This window comes from Pseudophryne corroboree, chromosome 1 (genome assembly GCF_028390025.1).
Source record: "Pseudophryne corroboree isolate aPseCor3 chromosome 1, aPseCor3.hap2, whole genome shotgun sequence".
Taxonomy (NCBI): Eukaryota; Metazoa; Chordata; class Amphibia; order Anura; family Myobatrachidae; genus Pseudophryne; species Pseudophryne corroboree.
In genome coordinates, this window is record NC_086444.1 from 61,139,234 (window position 1) to 61,154,152 (window position 14,919).

The window sequence follows — 14,919 nt, forward strand, 5'->3', positions numbered from 1 at the left end:
TATAATGGGCATTACTGTGTGTGGTATTGAGGTTGGTTAGGAATACTGGCCCCCATTCCGAGTTGTTCGCTCGCTGCTAATTTTAGCAGAATTGCTAATAGGCTAAAATCCGGCAGTTCTGCGCATGCGTATGCATCTCAGGGCACACGCGCTAAGCAAATTTACACAAAACTATGCTATTTTACTCACAGGTGAACAAAGCTTTTCAATCGCTCTGATGATTGACAGAAAGTGGGAGTTTCTGGGTGGTAACTGGCCGTTTTCAGGGAGTGTGCTAAAAAACGCAGGCGTGCCAGGTAAAAACGCAGGAGTGTCTGGAGAAACGGAGGAGTGGCTGTTCGGACGCTGGGCGTGTTTGTAACGTCAAACCAGGAACTAAACGGACTAAGGTGGTCGCAATCTAAGAGTAGGTCTGGAGCTACTCAGAAACTGCAAGGAAATTGCTTTCGTTAGCAATTCTGCTAATATTAGCAGAATTGCTAATCTTTCGTTAGCAATTGCTAAGCTTTCGTTAGCAATTCTGCTATGCTAAAATACACTCCCAGAGGGCGGTGGCTTTGCGTATGCATTTCTGCTAAAAGTAGCTAGCAAGCGAACAACTCGTAATGAGGGCCACCATGCAGCACTAGTGTATTTCAGAAGCTCAGTAAGAGATTATGCTAAGAAATGTAATTGCAGTATTACCTGCAACCGAGCGCTAGGTGTTTAAATAAAAAGTAAATAAAAATAAATAATAAATTAAAAATAAACAAAGACAGGAAGGAGGAGGTGAAAAAGGAAGAGAGGGGGAGAGCATCCACATAAACCGTTATAAAACAAGTAAAAAGTGGTCAAATGACCTAATGTTTACCGCCTATTTAGGAAAAAATGTGAGCTGATGTTAGGCAGGTCATCCAGGACTGGTCACTATTAAACGGGAATGTACAAAAGTTCAGGCATGCTGATACTTCCTACTTTGCCCTGAGCTAACTCTCCTGTTGGAGTGTGGCTGTAGTAAGCATCCGCTGCCGCTGAGGAAAACCAGAACCGTAAGTGGTAAGTCTGTGATCCCGCTGGCCTCCTGATGCAAGTGCTTACCCAGCATCCAATATCCGTTTCAAGGGGGTAATTCCAAGTTGATTGCAGCAGGAAATTTTTTAGCAGTTGGGCAAAACCATGGCCCTCATTCCGAGTTGTTCGCTCGGTAAATTTCATCGCATCGCAGCGATTTTTCGCTTAGTGCGCATGCGCAATGTCCGCACTGCGACTGCGCCAAGTAAATTTGCTATGAAGTTAGGATTTTTACTCACGGCTTTTTCTTCGCTCAGGCGATCGTAGTGTGATTGACAGGAAATGGGTGTTTCTGGGCGGAAACAGGCCGTTTTATTGGCGTGTGGGGAAAAACGCTACCGTTTCCGGAAAAAACGCAGGAGTGGCTGGAGAAACGGGGGAGTGTCTGGGCGAACGCTGGGTGTGTTTGTGACGTCAAACCAGGAACGACAAGCACTGAACTGATCGCAGATGCCGAGTAAGTCTGAAGCTACTCTGAAACTGCTAAGAAGTTTGTAATCGCACGTCGTTCGCAATTTTAAGATGCTAAGATTCACTCCCAGTAGGCGGCGGCTTAGCGTGAGCAACTCTGCTAAAATCGCCTTGCGAGCGAACAACTCGGAATGACCTCCCATGTGCACTGCAGGGGGGGCAGTTATAACTAGTGATGAGCGGGTTCGGTTTGTCGGAATCCGAACCCCCCCGAACTTCACCCTTTTTACATGGGTCCGAGGCAGACTCGGATCCTCCTGCCTTGCTCGGTTAACCCGAGCGCGCCCGAACGTCATCATCCCGCGGTCGGATTCTCGCGAGATTCGTATTCTATATAAGGAGCCGAGCGTCGCCGCCATTTTTCACTCGTGCATTGGAAATGATAGTGAGAGGACGTGGCTGGCGTCCTCTCAGTTTTATTCAGGTGGCTGCATATATCTGTGCTCACTGCTTTATTGTGGGGACTGGGGACCAGCAGTATTATATAGGAGGAGTACAATGCAGAGTTTTGCTGACCAGTGACCACCAGTATTATACATTCTCTGCCTGAAAAACGCTCAATATCTGTGCTCAGAGTGCTGCATATATCTGTGCTCACACTGCTTTATTGTGAAGACTGGGGACCACCAGTATTATATAGGAGGAGTACAGTGCAGAGTTTTGCTGACCAGTGACCACCAGTATTATACGTTCTCTGCCTGAAAAACACTCCATATCTGTGCTCAGTGTGCTGCATATATCCGTGCTCACACTGCTTTATTGTGGGGACTGGGGACCACCAGTATTATATAGGAGGAGTACAGTGCAGAGTTTTGCTGACCGGTGACCACCAGTATTATATGTTCTCTGCCTGAAAAACGCTCCATATCTGTGCTCAGTGTGCTGCATATATCTGTGCTCACACTGCTTTATTGTGGGGACTGGGGACCTGCAGTATTATATAGGAGTACAGTGCAGAGTTTTGCTGACCAGTGACCACCAGTATTATACGTTCTCTGCCTGAAAAACGCTCCATATCTGTGCTCAGCGTGCTGCATATATCTGTGCTTACACTGCTTTATTGTGGGGACTGGGGACCACCAGTATTATATAGGAGGAGTACACAGAGCCGGCCACAGGTATAGGCAAACTAGGCAATTGCCTAGGGCATTTGATATGCCTAGGGGCATCAAAAGCTTCTGCTGATTAAAATGATATGCGGCATGCCTATATTCTGTGTGTAGCATTTCATATGCCGATACAGCCACAGTCTCACACAGTATATAGGCATGCTGCATATCATTTTAATCAGCAGAAGCTGCTTGTGCATCCTAGCCACATAGCAATGCAAATAAGATGCATTTTCATTAAAAAAGGTGCCCGACGTTAGCATTGAGGCAAGATTTATGAGGACACATCTGTATCCAAGCAGAGGCAGAGGTCACAGTGTTAGTGGTAGTGTGAGTGCTGTGTGCATGTGAGTGGGTTGGTTGTGCATGCAGTAGTGTTCGGAATATATGTAAGGAGTATGTGTGTCATGTAAAAATGCATTAATAATGTGCAACATATGTGTAGGGGGCACTATGTGTGTCATTATGTGTATAAGGGCGTTAATAATGTGCGGCATATGTGTAACAGGGTACTACTGTATGTGTGTCATTATGTGTATAGGGGCACTAATAATGTGCAGCAAATGTGTAGGGGGCACTATGTGTGTCATTATGTGTATAAGGGCATTAATAATGTGCGGCATATGTGTAAGGGACATTATGTGTAAAAGGGCATTAATAAAGGTTGTCATAATGTGTAAGGCACATTATGTTTATAAGGACATTAATAATGTGTGTCATATGTGTAAGATGCATTACTGCGTGGAATTATGTGTATAAATGCATTACTAATGTGTGGCATTATGTGTATAAGGTGCTCTACTATGTGGCGTTGCGTATAGAAAGGGCACTACTGTGTCATCTAATGTGAATAAAGAGCAATATGGTGTGGTGTAATGTGAATAAGGAGCAATTCAGTGTGATGTAATGTGAATAAGGGGCTCTACTGTGAGGAGTAACGTTTAAGGTAAAGTGATACTACTGTGGGATGTAATATGAATTATGGACACTATCACATGATCAAATGTGAATAAAGGTGCAGTACTGTGTGACGTAATTGGAATTGGGGTTACTATTGTGTGGCCATGCCTCTTGCCAGCAAAACCACACCCCTTTTTGGGCTGTGCGCCAAATGTGCAAACTGTTCCTATTTAAAATATAGGGGGTACAAACACCAAAATAAGGACTGCTCTGGGTGAGGGGTGATGGTGCTGGGAAAGAGGTGCAAGGTCAGAGGCGGAACCAGCGGTGGTGCTAGGGGGCACCAGCCAAAATCTTGCCTAGGGCATCATATTGGTTAGGGCCGGCTCTGGGAGTACAGTGCAGAGTTTTGCTGACCAGTGACCACTAGTATTATACGTTCTCTGCCTGAAAAACACTCCATATCTGTGCTGCATTGTAGTATATAGTAGGAGTACAGTGCATAATTTTGCTGACCACCAGTATATAATATATAGCAGTACGGTACAGAAGGCCACTGCTCTACCTACCTCTGTGTCGTCAATTATACTATCCATCCATACCTGTGGTGCATTTGAGTTTTGCACAGTTTGCTGACCACCAGTATATAATATATAGCAGTACGGTACAGTAGGCCACTGCTCTACCTACCTCTGTGTCGTCAAGTATACTATCCATCCATACCTGTGGTGCATTTCAGTTTTGCACAGTTTGCTGACCACCAGTATATAATATATAGCAGTACGGTACAGTAGGCCACTGCTCTACCTACCTCTGTGTCATCAAGTATACTATCCATCCATACCTGTGGTGCATTTCAGTTTTGCACAGTTTGCTGACCACCAGTATATAATATATAGCAGTACGGTACAGTAGGCCACTGCTCTACCTACCTCTGTGTCGTCAAGTATACTATCCATCCATACCTGTGGTGCATTTCAATTTTGCACAGTTTGCTGACCACCAGTATATAATATATAGCAGTACGGTACAGTAAGCCACTGCTCTACCTACCTCTGTGTCGTCAAGTATACTATCCATCCATACCTGTGGTGCATTTCAGTTGTGCACAGTATATATAGTAGTAGGCAATTGCTATTGATACTGGCATATAATTCCACACATTAAAAATTGGAGAACAAAAATGTGGAGGGTAAAATAGGGAAAGATCAAGATCCACTTCCACCTCGTGCTGAAGCTGCTGCCACTAGTCATGGCCGAGACGATGAAATGCCATCAACTTCGTCTGCCAAGGCCGATGCCCAATGTAGAGAGCATGTAAAATCCCAAAAAATAAAGCTCAGTAAAATGACCCAAAAATCTAAATCAAAATCATCTGAGGAGAAGCGTAAACTTGCCAATGTGCCATTTACAACACGGAGTGGCAAGGAACTGCTGAGGCCCTGGCATGTTCAAGGCTAGTGGAACAGCTTCACCTGAGCATGGAAGCACTCATCCTCATGCTAGAAAACTTAAAAGAGTTAAGATGGCAAAAGCACAGCAAAGAACTGTGCATTCTTCTAAATCACAAATCCCCAAGGAGAGTCCAATTGTGTCGTTTGCGATGCCTGACCTTCCCAACACTGGACGGGAAGAGGTTGCGCCTTCCACCATTTGCACGCCCCCTGCAAGTGCTGGAAGGAGCACCCGCAGTCCAGTTCCTGATAGTCAAATTGAAGATGTCACTGTTGAATTACACCAGGATGAGGATATGGGTGTTGCTGGCGCTGGGGAGGAAATTGACAAGGAGGATTCTGATGGTGAGGTGGTTTGTTTAAGTCAGGCACCCGGGGAGACACCTGTTGTCCGTGGGACGAATATGGCCATTGACATGCCTGGTCAAAATACAAAAAATATCACCTCTTCGGTGTAAAATTATTTCAACAGAAATGCGGACAACTCGTGTCAAGCCGTGTGTTGCCTTTGTCAAGCTGTAATAAGTAGGGGTAAGGACGTTAACCACCTAGGAACATCCTCCCTTATACGTCACCTGGACCGCATTCATCAGAAGTCAGTGACAAGTTCAAAAACTTTGGATGACAGCGGAAGCAGTCCACTGACCACTAAATCCCTTCCTCTTGTAACCAAGCTCCTGCAAACCACACCACCAACTCCCTCAGTGTCAATTTCCTCCTTACACAGGAAAGCCAATAGTCCTGCAGGCCATGTCACTGTCAAGTCTGACGAGTCCTCTCCTGACTGGGATTCCTCCGATGCATCCTTGAGTGTAACGCCTACTGCTTCTGGCGCTGCTGTTGTTGCTGCTGGGAGTCGATCGTCATCCCAGAGGGGAAGTCGGAAGACCACTTGTACTACTTCCAGTAAGCAATTGACTGTCCAACAGTCCTTTGCGAGGAAGATGAAATATCACAGCAGTCATCCTGCTGCAAAGCGGATAACTCAGGCCTTTGCAGCCTGGGTGGTGAGAAACGTGTTTCCGGTATCCACCGTTAATTCACAGGCAACTAGAGACTTGATTGAGGTACTGTGTCCCTGGTACCAAATACCATCTAGGTTCCATTTCTCTAGGCAGGCGATACCGAAAATGTACACAGACCTCAGAAAAAGAGTCACCAGTGTCCTAAAAAATGCAGTTGTACCCAATGTCCACTTAACCACGGACATGTGGACAAGTGGAGCAGGGCAGACTCAGGATTATATGACTGTGACAGCCCACTGGGTAGATGTATTGCCTCCCGCAGCAAGAACAGCCGCGGCGGCACCAGTAGCAGCATCTCGCAAACGCCAACTCGTTCCTAGGCAGGCTACGCTTTGTATCACCGCTTTCCATAAGAGGCACACAGCTGACAACCTCTTACGGAAACTGAGGAACATCATCGCAGAATGGCTTACCCCAATTGGACTCTCCTGGGGATTTGTGACATCGGACAACGCCACCAATATTGTGCGTGCATTACATCTGGGCAAATTCCAGCACGTCCCATGTTTTGCACATACATTGAATTTGGTGGTGCAGAATTATTTAAAAAATGACAGGGGCATGCAAGAGATGCTGTCGGTGGCCCGAAGAATTGCGGGCCACTTTCGGCATTCAGCCACCGCGTGCCAAAGACTGGAGCACCAGCAAACAGTCCTGAACCTGCCATGCCATCATCTGAAGCAAGAGGTGGTAACGAGGTGGAATTCAACCCTCTATATGCTTCAGAGGATGGAGGAGCAGCAAAAGGCCATTCAAGCCTATACATCTGCCTACGATATAGGCAAAGGAGGGGGAATGCACCTGACTCAAGCACAGTGGAGAATGATTTCAACGTTGTGCAAGGTTCTGCAACCTTTTGAACTTGCCACACGTGAAGTCAGTTCAGACACTGCCAGCCTGAGTCAGGTCATTCCCCTCATCAGGCTTTTGCAGAAGAAGCTGGAGACATTGAAGGAGGAGCTAAAACAGAGCGATTCCGCTAGGCATGTGGGACTTGTGGATGGAGCCCTTAATTCGCTTAACCAGGATTCATGGGTGGTCACTGGTCAGTCTGTTGAAATCAGAGCACTACATTTTGGCCACCGTGCTCGATCCTAGATTTAAAACCTACGTTGTATCTCTCTTTCCGGCAGACACAAGTCTGCAGAGGTTCAAAGACCTGCTGGTGAGAAAATTGTCAAGTCAAGCGGAACGTGACCCGTCAACAGCTCCTCCTTCACATTCTCCCGCAACTGGGGCTGCGAGGAAAAGGCTAAGATTCCGAGCCCACCCGCTGGAAGTGATGCAGGGCAGTCTGGAGCGATTGCTGACATCTGGTCCGGACTGAAGGACCTGCCAACGATTACTGACATGTCGTCTACTGTCACTGCATATGATTCTGTCACCACTGAAAGAATGGATTATATGAGTGACCGCATCCAAGTAGGCACGTCAGACAGTCCGTACGTATACTGGCAGGAAAAAGAGGCAATTTGGAGGCCCTTGCACAAACTGGCTTTTTTTTACCTAAGTTGCCCCCCCCCCCCTCTAGTGTGTACTCCGAAAGAGTGTCTAGTGCAGCCGCTCACTTTGTCAGCAATCGGCGTACGAGGTTACTTCCAGAAAATGTGGAGAAGATGATGTTCATCAAAATGAATTATAATCAATTCCTCCGTGGAGACATTCACCAGCAATTGCCTCCAGAAAGTACACAGGGACCTGTGATGGTGGATTCCAGTGGGGACGAATTAATACTCTGTGAGGAGGGGGATGTACACAGTGAAAGGGGTGAGGAATCAGACGATGAGGAGGAGGTGGACATCTTGACTCTGTAGAGCCAGTTTGTGCAAGGAGAGATTGATTGCTTCTTTTTTGGTGGGGGCCAAACTAACCAGTCATTTCAGTCACAGTTGTGTGGCAGACCCTGTCGCTGAAATGATGGGTTTGTTAAAGTGTGCATGTCCTGTTTATACAACATAAGGGTGGGTGGGAGGGCCCAAGGACAATTCCATCTTGCACCTCTTTTTTCTTTCATTTTTCTTTGCATCATGTGCTGTTTGGGGACTATTTTTAAATCTGCCATCCTGTCTGACACTGCAGTGCCACTCCTAGATGGGCCAGGTGTTTGTGTCGGCCACTTGGGTCGCTTAGCTTAGCCATCCAGTGACCTTGGTGCACCTCTTTTTTTCTTTGCATCATGTGCTGTTTGGGGACTATTTTTTAAATCTGCCATCCTGTCTGACACTGCAGTGCCACTCCTAGATGGGCCAGGTGTTTGTGTCGGCCCCTTGGGTCGCTTAGCTTAGTCACACAGCTTCCTCATTGCACCTCTTTTTTTCTTTGCATCATGTGCTGTTTGAGGACTATTTGTTAAATCTGCCATCCTGTCTGACACTGCAGTGCCACTCCTAGATGGGCCAGGTGTTTGTGTCGGCCACTTGGGTCGCTTAGCTTAGTCATCCAGCGACCTCGGTGCAAATTTTAGGACTAAAAATAATATTGTGAGGTGTGAGGTGTTCAGAATAGACTGAAAATGAGTGGAAATTATGGTTATTGAGGTTAATAATACTATGGGATCAAAATGACCCCCAAATTCTTTGATTTAAGCTGTTTTTGAGGGTTTTTTGTAAAAAAAACACCCGAATCCAAAACACACCCGAATCCGACAAAAAATTTTCAGGGAGGTTTTGCCAAAACGCGTCCGAATCCAAAACACGGCCGCGGAACCGTATCCAAACACAAAACACAAAACCCGAAAAATTTCCGGTGCACATCACTAGTTATAACATTTGCAGAGAGAGTTAGATTTGGATGGGTTATTTTGTTTCTGTGCAGGGTAAATACTGGCTGCTTTATTTTTACACTGCAATTTAGATTGCAGTTTGAACACACCCCACCCAAATCTAACTCTCTCTGCAAATGTTAAATCTGCCTCCCCTGCAGTGCACATGGTTTTGCCCAACTGCTAAAAAATGTCCTGCTGCGATCAACTTGGAAATACCTCCCAAGTCTCTTGGATTCTTTATCAAGGATGTTTGTCTCAGTCTGCTGTGGTGCTTTTTATAACAAAAACTTTATTGATGAGACCAGAAGTACGCGGAACAGGAAATCCAATTAATGGTGGGAAACTCATTTTCCTTGTCTCTCCATAGGATTCTATAATAAAAAAATAAAAAATGTTTTCTGTGATGCTTCTGTTAGGGAAAATGTCCCATATTGTGTGTGGCCTAATGGGTTATAATGGCCACTACTATGGCATGTGGCATAATTTGAATTGAGAATACTATTGTATGGATACGCCCCTTCCAGTGAGACAATGTCCTGTTTATTGGGCACGTGCCATCGGTAGTGGGGGCCCAAACTAGTATTGGCAGACCATTAGCCAGACTATTGGACACTGCACCTGTTTATGGTATATGAAGAATGTCCAAGGGACCATGCGTGCAGGTGTCAGTGGAACTGCGTTTCCACCCACAAATGACCCCATTGAAATTGCATTGATCTCCGCATCATTTTCATCTGTGTCTCCTGGTGGTGGCCATTGGGACTAATACGCATGTGCAGATGGAAAACATTGGATGCTTGTACCTGATTATTTTCCTGCATCTGACTCAGAATCAACCCCCCACCCACCCCCACCCCAATTTTAAACCACACCATCATCTCCCCCGTGTCATTTCTCAAAACACTCTCTCCTGCATTGTCTCTTAGCACACCATCATTTCCACCCTGCGTCTACAAGCAGACCATCATCTCCCCCCTGTGTTGTTTCCCCCAAAAAATAAACTACAAATCCAATATCACCCCTCTTCCTTTTCTGGCCGGCCAGGGGGCGATCGGTGGTGGATTGGGTCGGTGATCAGTGGCAGGTGGGTGGTGCGGGTATGATGCCTTGGCCGGCAGTGCCACCCATCTGCTGAGCCTGCCATGGTGCCCAGGGCATGTGCCCTGTTCGCCCCGCCTTAGGTACGCCACTGCTGATGACTATTTTTAACACTGGCTGCCCAGTAATGTTGGAGGGCATGAGAGGGTAAACACTGCTACATGAACATGACCTTTGCTCTTTTTATCCTACATTTTATTTTACTATATTTAAACAAACTATAGAGTCTGGTTAACTACATTTATATTTGTTGACCTACATTTGGTGCTTATTTATAAAAAAAAACAATTAAAGTTAATTGGCTACCTGTGCACCAATTAAAGTGTTTCTAAATATACACTTTGTTGCATTGTTCCTATAAACCTACTATTTGGGGTGATAAACTTAAATAGGTTTATTCAACATACTGTCGCCCACTTATTCAAAGGATTACCGCATCCATTGGAGTCCAAAACCAAACATACTGTATATAGGGCTCTATAAATCAATGTCCAAAGTGTAATAACATTTAATAGAAGAATAACATACTGTAATAATAATAATAATAATAATAATAATAATAATATGCAAATGTTGCTTCCGCCTGGATTTGTATTGAGATGCCCACCAGTGTCTCAGCAGCTGTGTACAAAGACTCCACATACGTCAATCAGTGGATCATGGGCCCTCATTCCGAGTTGTTCGCTCGTTATATTTTTCTCGCAACGGAGCGATTAGTCACTAATACGCATGCGCAATGTCCGCAGTGCGACTGCGCCAAGTAAATTTGCTATGCAGTTAGGTATTTTACTCACGGCATTACGAGGTTTTTTCTTCGTTCTGGTGATCGTAATGTGATTGACAGGAAGTCGGTGTTTCTGGGCGGAAACTGGCCGTTTTATGGGTGTGTGCGAAAAAACGCTACCGTTTCTGGGAAAAACGCGGGAGTGGCTGGAGAAACGGAGGAGTGTCTGGGCGAACGCTGGGTGTGTTTGTGACGTCAAACCAGGAACGAAACTGACTGAACTGATCGCAGATGCCGAGTAAGTGTGGAGCTACTCAGAAACTGCTAAGAAGTGTCTATTCGCAATTTTGCTAATCTTTCGTTCGCAATTTTGATAAGCTAAGATTCACTCCCAGTAGGCGGCGGCTTAGCGTGTGCAAAGCTGCTAAAAGCAGCTTGCGAGCGAACAACTCGGAATGAGGGCCATGGCCTGCACTATGGGGGTAATTTAGACCTGATCGTAAATGTGCTAAATTTAGCACATCTGCGATCAGTTTCTCTGACATGCGGGGGGACGCCCAGCACAGGGCTGGTCCGCCCCGCCTGTCAGGCTTTACCCCCTGCACAGGTACAAAAGCATGGCACGGCGGCTTTTGTGCCTGACAAGTAGCTCCCTGCCAGCACTGTTCCTGTGCGCTGGCTAAGCGCCGCGTCCCGGGTCGCAGCGGCTGCGTGTGACTTCACGCAGCCGCCGTAGCCCCCCCCCCCCCACAATGGTCCTGACACCGCTCTGTTTGTTTTCCGGACTGTGCCACTTTGGCCCGTCCCCTCCCGCCCCACGACCGTCTCTGCCTGTCAATCAGGCAGAGGCGATCGCACCAGTGAGATGCTTTCGCACTGCCGCACATGCGCATAGTAATTCAGACTGCGATCGCTGCCACTGCAGCAATGCAGTCTGAATTACCCCCTATGGTCACACAGCATGGCTGCAGGAGGTAAGATGTTGGAGACAGTGCAGCTGAGTACAAGATCACAGTCGCAGCCTCAAACACGTCCACTAACTGGTCACTGCACTCCTGCATTTTTACGGTACCTTCGTCACAAGACCATTTTGGCATGTGCACAGTGACACACGCAGATAATCACTCAACTGTGAAAAAGATGGTTTTCGTCTATCTCTGACTCAGGCCCTAACGCGCTACTATACAGGTGCACACCATGTAAATTTTCTTTCTCTTTCGTCCTAGTAGATGCTGGGGATCTGTACTTTAGTACCATGGGGTATAGATCGGGTCCACTGGAGCCTGGCACTTTAAAATCTTTAGTGTGTGTATGTGTGTGCTGGCTCCTCCCCTCCATGCTCCTCCTACCAGACTCAGTTTAGAAAAATCTGCCCAAGAGCCGGGTGCATTTCTCTGGAGCTGCAGAGAGTTTCCTTTGTTTTTTATTTTAGTTATTTATTTTCAGGTAGTACTGGTAGGCAACCAGTCTACCTGCTTCGTGGGACTTAGGGGGGGGGCGAACCAACCTCCTGAGGGTTAATGGTTCGTAATCCCAGCTGACAGGACACTGAGCTCCTGAGGTGCTGTTTCACACACCATTACTGTGTGTGCCCACGCCAGCAGCTAGCCCGCCATGCTCTAACAGATGCCGAAGATCGTCAGGTGCGGTGAGTGTTAACACTGGGGTCCCAGTTAGCGGGTCCCCAGTGCAGTTTTTGCGGCATGTCATGCGGCGGTCACGGGCCTCGAGCTGCGGTGCCCGCTGCAGACTACACTGGCTCAGGGCTCATGCTCCACAGTGCTCCCTGTCACTTAGGCTTTGGGTGTACTGTTTTTCTATTCACATCAGCCAGTATAAACAGTAATGGGACCGTACGCAATTACACGGACCCACACTGTTGTAGACTTCTGTACTGGTACCAGGGGGTCATAGCAGGGGGGGAGCACACCAGCAACAGCGCCACTGCACATCTCTAAGGTTATACACATCATTTCACGCACTGTGCTGCTGTGTTCTGTGTGCTGGTCTCCGTTCCTCAGTGTCACTCCAGGGGCTTTCTGGGGTCTGTGTGGCGGTGCTTTCAGTGAGCTGTGCGGTATTACAGTGGTGTAAATATGTCTGTGCACATGGGGGGGTCATTCCGAGTTGATCGCACGCTGCTGATTTTCGCAGCGCAGCGATCAGGTTACTACTGCGCATGCGTATGCACCGCAATGTGCACGCCTGTCATACAGGAACAAACAGCATTGTTGCTGTTCAATGATTCTAGCGACGATTCCATTTGCACGGCCGTTCGCAAGGAGAATGAAAGAAAGAGGGCGTTTATGGGTGTCAACTGACCGTTTTCTGGGAGTGCTAGGGAAATGCAGGAATGTCCAGGCGTTTGCAGGGAGGGTGTCTGACGTCAATTTCGGGACCGGACAGGCTGAAGTGATCGCAAGGGCTGAGTAAGTTCAGACCTACTCTGAAACTGCAAAAAACATTTTCGTCCCGCTCGGCTGCACATGCGATCGCACATTTGCAAAGCAAAAATACACTCCCCCGTGGGCGGCGACTGTGCGTTTGCACGGCTGCAAAAAGTAGCTAGCAAGCGATCAACTCAGAATGACCCCCATGGTTATGTGTGCTGCTTGTAACTCTACCGCTTCTTGAGCGGGGTCCCTCATGTGTGAACAGTGGGGGTCATTCCAAGATGACCGTAGCCCTGCATGTCAGTGCCCCCCCCCCCCCCCCCCCCCCCCGCAGAAGTGCAAAAGCATCACACAGCGACAATGCTTTTGTACTTTAGGAGTAGTTCCTGGCCAGCGCAGCCAGGAGCTGGCCGGGAGCTACGTGTCACTCCCTGGCCCACAGCGGCTGCATGTGACGTCCGCAGCCACTGCGGCCCGCCTCCCGCACTGGCCAGCTACGCCTGCATTGGCCAGACCGCGCTCACAAAACGGCGGCCATACGCCACCATTCCGACACCTCCCCCGCCCAGCGACCGCCTTTGCCTGTCAATCAGGCAGAGGCGATCCTAGTGCAGGGACGGCCTTCGGCCATTGGGCATGCGCAGTTCTGACCCGGTCGTGCCGCTGCAATAAACTGCAGCGTGCGATCGGGTCAGAATGACCTCCAGTGCTCCTTATCTCCACAGGGACACAGTTCACAGGCACCTGACTGGCTAGATAATTTTAAAAGCAGCTCACTGAAAGCATTCTGGAGTCTCTACAGAATGACTTATTTAAAATTCAAACCTGGGCATCTAAATGGAGAATGAGGTTTAATATAGAAAAATGCAGTTATGCATTTTGGGATAAAAAATACACTTGCATCCTACACTCTAAATGGGGAAAATATAGGGGTAACTATGGTGGAAAAAGATTTGGGGGTGCTCATAGATAATAGGCTTAATAACAGTACACAAAGTCAAAGTGCAGCAAATAAGGCAAGTAAAGTGTTTGCGTGCATTAAACGGGGCATTGAGACAAGGGACGAGGATGTAATCCTGCCATTGTACAAATCATTGGTACGTCCGCACCTGGAAAATTGTGTTCAGTTCTGGGCGCCGTATTATAAAAAAGATATCGGGGAACTAAAAAGAGTTCAAAGAAGAGCTACTAAACTGATTAAAGGGTTAGAGTCTCTGGAGTACGAGGAAAGGCTTGCTAGGTTAAATACAGTATGTATACACTAGAAAAGAGGTTTCTAAGAGGAGACATTAATATCTTCAAATATGTAAAGGGTCATTACAAGGAGCTAGCAGCGGATTTGTTTATTAAAAGAACTCTGTATAGGACGCGTGGGCACACGCTTAGACTAGAGGAGAGAAAATTCAGTACACAACGTAGGAAAGGGTTCTTCACGGTAAGGGCAATAAAGATTTGGAACTCCCTGCCAAAGAAGGTAATAATGGCAAACTCTGTAAATGTATTTAAAAGCGGATTGGACAAATTCTTAACTGGAAAATTTATCCAGGGCTATAGCATTTAACATATTGACATTAAATTATTTGGGAGTGCTAAGAATCAGAGCTGTCAATTGGTACTAAGCCATTACTTCAGCAGGCACATTATAATTAGAGATGTGCACCGGAAATTTTTCGGGTTTTGTGTTTTGGATTCGGTTCCGCGGCCGCGTTTTGGATTCGGAAGCGTTTTGGCAAAACCTCCCTGAAAATTTTTTGTTGGATTCGGGTGTGTTTTGGTTTCGGGTATTTTTTTTCAAAAACAGCTTAAATCATAGAATTTAGGGGTAATTTTGATCCCATAGTATTATTAACCTCAATAACCATAATTTCCACTCATTTCCAGTCTATTCTGAACACCTCACACCTCACAATATTATTTTTAGTCCTAAAATT